A 6,000-nucleotide genomic window follows, 5' to 3' on the forward strand; every position below is an offset into this window, starting at 1 on the left:
TTCATAGGGAGAGGATCCATTCCCAAAGTCAGCAGATCCCCGTAGGGAGAGGATCCATTCCCAAAGTCAGCAGATCCCCGTAGGGAGAGGATCCCATTCCCAATGTCAGCAGATCCCCGTAGGGAGAGGATCCCATTCCCAATGTCAGCAGATCCCCGTAGGGAGAGGATCCATTCCCAATGTCAGCAGATCTCGTTTGACAAGGTACCTCACAAGAGGTTATTGCAGAAGGTCGAGGGACATGGAGTTGGGGGTAGGGTGTTAGCATGGATAGAGGATTGGTTGTCAAATAGGAGGCAGAGAGTGGGGGTCAACGGGTGCTATTCGGATTGGCGGATGGTGACTAGTGGAGTGCCCCAGGGGTCGGTGCTGGGGCCTCAGCTATTTACCATTTATATAGGTGATCTGGAGGAGGGAACCGAGTGTATGGTGTCGAAATTTGCTGATGACACCAAGATTGGGGGAACGGCAAATTGTGCGGAGGGTGTGGAGAGTCTGCAGAAGGATCTAGATAGGCTGGGCGAATGGGCCAGGAAATGGCAAATGGAATTTAATGTTGGCAAGTGTGAGGTGGTCCACTTTGGTAGGAAGAATGGTAGGAAGGACTATTACTTACGTGGCGAAAAACTGCAGCAGGCGACGGTGCAGAGGGACCTCGGGGTCCTTGTGCATGAGTTGCAAAAACCCAGCTTGCAGGTGCAGCAGGTGGTCAGGAAGGCGAATGGGATGCTGGCCTTCATAGCGAGGGGGATTGAATATAAAAGTAGGGAGGTCTTGCTGCAACTGTATAGGGCACTGGTGAGGCCGCAGCTGGAGTACCGTGTGCAGTTTTGGTCATTGCACTTACGCAAGGATATTTTGGCCTTGGAGGGAGTGCAGAGGAGGTTTACTAGACTGATACCGGAGTTGAGGGGGTTGAACTATGAGGAGAGGCTGAATAAACTAGGCTTGTACTCGTTAGAGTTTAGAAGAATGAGGGGAGATCTCATTGAGACGTATAAGATGATGAATGGGATGGATAGGATAGAGGTGGAGAGACTCTTCCTGCTCAGAAAGGACAGTAGGACTAGGGGGCACAGCCTCAAGATAAAGGGGGGGCGGTTTAGATCAGAGTTGAGGAGGAACTTCTTCACTCAAAGGGTGGTGAATCTCTGGAATTCTCTGCCCGTTGAAGTGGTGGAGGCTGCCTCGCTAAATATTTTTAAGAAGCGGGTTGATGGGTTCTTGATAAGAGAGGGGATTAAGGGTTATGGGGAGAGGGCGGGAAAGTGGAACTGAGCCACGACAGATCAGCCATGATCTTATTGAATGGCGGGGCAGGCTCAAAGGGCTAGATGGCCTACTCCTGCTCCTATTTCTTATGTTCTTATGTATCTCCATAGGGAGAGGATCCATTCCCAATGTCAGCAGATCTCCATAGGGAGAGGATCCATTCCCAATGTCAGCACATCCATGTAGGGAGAGGATCCATTCCCAATGTCAGCAGATCCATGTAGGGAGAGGATCCATATAGGAAGGGGTATCGAGTAAAAGAGCTGGCGTCTAATGCTACAGTTGTATAGAACGTTGGTTAGGCCGCATTTGGAGAACAGCGTCCAGTTCTGGTCACTTTACTACCGGAAGGACGTGGAGACCCTGGAGAGAGTGCAGAGGAGGTTTACCAGGATGCTGCCTGGTATAGAAGGACTGGGGTATGAGGAAAGATTGGGTAAACTGGGACTCTTTTCCTTAGAAAGACGGAGATTAAGGGGGGATCTGATAGAGGTGTATAAGTTAATGAAGGGTATAGATAAACAGTGGCAGGCTTTTTCCTAGATTGGAGACAAATATCATGAGGGGCCACGGGCTTAAGGTGAGGGGGGAAAGGTATAATTTGGATGCTAGAGGGAGGTTTTTCACACAGAGGGTTGTGGGGGTATGGAATGCACTGCCAAGTAAGGTGGTGGAGGCAGGTACGCTGGAGTTGTTTAAGGTTTACGTAGATAGACACATGAGTGAAACAGGGATGGAGGGTTATAGGAGACTGTTTTAAATAAGGATCGGAGCCTCGGGATGTTCCTGGAAATCTAATGCGACGTGTTGATGTTTTGTCTCTTTTACTCCGCAGGTGTGTCAGTCCACCTTGTTGTCTAACGAGGGGCATACACACGGTGGGTCGTGCGTGGGCTGCTCTTGGATGTTTTGAGAGTAGCCTAGAAGTTCACGTCGTTTGTGTATGCTTAAAACTGGACCAGCAGATGGGCACCACAACAGCTCAGTGACTATCACTGTTAGCTGTGCAGACACATGGATTTGGGCCGGTGTCTGTGGGAGTTTGCGCATTCTCCCCGTGCTTGCGTGGGTTTTCTCCAGGTGCTCCGGTTTCCTCCCACACCCCAAAGATGTGCTCTTAGGCTGATTGGTGTAACAAATTGTCCCTAAATTATCCTCCCCTGAATCTGGTTTCCAATGGGGGTACCATAAGCATAAACATGGGTCAAGGGTGGAGGAGGAAAAGCACAATGTTGAAATGGCGGCGTGGGCTCGTTGGGCCGAAGGGCCTGTTTCCCGTGCTGTGTTGTTCTTTGTTGTGCCTGCCACACAGTCTGTTTTAATCCTTATACAGTGGACACATAACTACGAGTAGACGTCTTATTAGTACAACCAATATTTATTTAAGACAATCAATAATCACCCACCCAACCAACAATAAGTTATCTTACAGAAAATACTAGAGTTCAAGTAGAATACAAGACCTTGATTTAACTTTGTGTGACTGGCAAATACCCAAGCAGATACTGCCCGTTATCTGTGGGCTGGTCTCGGTCGTCCCTCTGCGGAGTCTGGTCCTTTGGTCTGGTCTGGCACTCTGGCTCTGGTGGTCTTTCTCTCCTCATGTTGATTGTCGCTGTCGATAGTTACCGTTGTTGTTGTAGCTCGTTTGCGGGGTCAGAGAGCTTCTTCTGTTGCGCAGAAGCTTTTATCTCTCCCTGGTTTCATGTCCTTTTAGGGCGGTCTCCTAATTCTTGTCAATCGATCGGTCAGGACTTGATCACTCTGATCGAGAAAAGTCCAATCAGGTGCTGCCACACCGATCTCTGGGTGTGTACCCAACGTCACGATGTGGCGATGCCAGCGTTGGACTGGGGTAAACACAGTAAGAAGTCTCACAACACCAGGTTTCAGTCCAACCAGTTTATTTGATAGTGAACCCACAAGCTTTCAGAAACAGTGTTCCTTGTACCCAACGACCATGCCTGTAGGTGCTGGAGGCACATACTTCCCTCCCAAATAAGGGGTTAAGGTAAACAAGTATTTGACCACAAAGTGTCCATTCTCTTTGGGGTGGCCTATTTCCTGTGTATTCAGTTGTTTGACTTTCAGCCTGTTCCGCTCTGTCTTTTAGGTGGCAGCTGCTGTTTTAGTTCTTGCCCAATTGTCCCAGAGTACTTTACAAATCACCATTTTAGGTGACCCGTTTGGCCACAGCAGGATTGCATTGAATGTAACGGATGTCATCCTGAGTGTAAAATAGATCCAATTTCCGAAAGAGAGTAGATTCAATCTTGCAGGTGAGATAGATCCCACCATTGAGCAGCTATCCTAAGATTCAGAGCCCTCGCTGGGCTTGGTAAAGACACAGCTTGTGTTGACGTCTTTCCTGTAATGTTTACATGCAGTGCTACTTATCACTAAGGTGAAGTGGACTTTAGCACATTTATGGTATCAACAGTGAGACTGATTGCTCCTTCAGCTGTAGCAAAACACTCTCACTTAGGGTTGATTATGGCGAGCGTTAGTGTGACGAAGCCCATAGAAAGGATATATTTCCCACAAAACAATGGATGCCAAATTGCTACCATCTTGTCTTATTGCCTCTCCATATCTCTGAACTGTCTTCCTTAACTGTTTCCCAATGCGACCATGAAAGTACTCAAGTTATACATCCTGTCGTTTAAGCAAATAATTAAAGTCAACTAAATTCGAGTTATTATTTTCACACGTCAGTACACAATGAAAAATAGCGTTACACACTATACAAAGCATACCATTCATAAAGTATATAGAGGAGAAAGAAAGGAGAGAGTGCAGAATAAAGCGTAACAGTCATAGCTAGGCTGTAGAGAAAGATCAACTTAATATAAGGTTGGTCCATTCAAAAGTCTGATAGCAGCAGGGAAGAAGCTGTTTTTGAGTCGGTTGGTAGTGACATCAGATTTTGTACAATCTTCCCAATGAAAGAAGGTGGAAGAGAGAATGTCCAGGGTGGTGGGGTCTTTGATTATGCTGGCTGCTTTCCAAGGCAGCAGGAAGTGTAGACAGAATCAATGGATGGGAGGCTGGTTTGCGTGACGTTCACACCCTTTGTATTTTCTCGCTGCCTTGGGCAGAGCAGGAGCCATACCAAGCTGTGATACATCTGGAAAGGATCTGGTGCATTAGTAAAAACTGCTATGAGACATAGCTGACAGGTTGAATTTCCTTAGCTTCCTGAGAAAGTAGGGTCATTGATATGGCTTTCTTAACCATAGTGTCAGCCTGGGGGAACCAGGACAGGTTGTTGGTGATCTGGACAACTAGAAACATAAAAGTCTCATTCATTTCCACTTCATTCCCATTGATGTGGACACGGACATGTCACCCACTACGCTTCCACGAGTCAAAGGCTATCTCATTGAGGGAGAGATTACTGTTGTTGCCCTAGTTCACCAGATTCTCTGTATCTTTTCTGTACTTTGTCTCATCTTTGTTTTAAATCCAACCCACTACAGTGGTGGTATGAGCAAACATGAAAATGGAAATGGAGTGGAAATTGGTCACAGAATATAGGTGTATAAGGAGTATAGTAAGTAAAAGTGAACCAAACCCTGATGCATCCTAGGAGTGAAAAGTTTTAAACCATTTCATTCAAAGTCTCTACTTAATGCAATTTTCCAAACCACAGACCAGAAACAAAATCTAAAAGACTCAATTATTTGATATCAAAGTTCCAATCTTATCTATCTCACAGATTACAATCTAAAGCGAAACTATTCTTCCGAGAGATTTTAGCTCCAGTTTTTCCATCCCGGTATTTCCAGCATGTCAGATGAGACTTAAAACTTTCTTTAAAATGATTCCAATATTGGAATCAAAGATGATTGATGAGGTTAGGGGGCCTTTGACAAAATCCCTCACGGCAGACTGGTGCAGAAGGTGAAGTTGCATGGGATCAGAGTGAGCTAACAAGGTGGATACAGAACTGGCTCGGTCAAAGACAGAGGGTAGCAGTGGAAGGGTGTGTTTCTGAATGGAGGACTGTGACAAGTGGCGTTCCTCAGGGATCAGTGCTGGGACCTTTGCTGTTTGTAATATATATAAACAATTTGGAGGAAAATGTAACTGGATTGATTAGTAAGTTTGCGGACGACACAAAGGTTGGTGGATTTGCGGATAGCGACGAGGACATCAGAGGATACAGCAGGATATAGATCAGTTGGAGACTTGGGCGGAGAGATGGCAGATGGAGTTTAATCCAGACAGATGTGAGGTAATGCATTTTGGAAGGTCTAATACAGATAGGAAATATACAGTAAATGGCAGAACCCTTAAGAATATTGATAGGCAAAGGGATCTGGGTGTACAGGTATGCAAGTCACAAAGTGGCAATGTAGGTGGAGAAGGTAGTCAAGAAGGCATACGGCTTGCCTTCATTGGCTGGAATATTGAGTTTTAAAATTGGCAAGTCATGTTGCAGCTTTATAGAACCTTAGTGAGGCCGCACTTGGAATATAGTGTTCAATTCTGGTCACCACACTACCAGAAGGAGGTGGAGGCTTTGGAGAGGGTACAGAAAAGATTTACCAGGATGTTGCCTGGTATGGGAGGGCATTAGCTATTAGGAGAGGTTGGAGAAACTTGGTTTGTTCTCACTGGAACGACAAAGGTTGAGGGGAGACCTGATAGAAGTCTACAAGATTATGAGAGACATGGACAGAGTGGATAGTCAGAAGCTTTTTCCCAGGGTGGAAGAGTCAATTA

This window comes from Carcharhinus amblyrhynchos, chromosome 25 (assembly GCF_965287045.1).
Source record: "Carcharhinus amblyrhynchos chromosome 25, sCarAmb.v2.hapA, whole genome shotgun sequence".
Taxonomy (NCBI): Eukaryota; Metazoa; Chordata; class Chondrichthyes; order Carcharhiniformes; family Carcharhinidae; genus Carcharhinus; species Carcharhinus amblyrhynchos.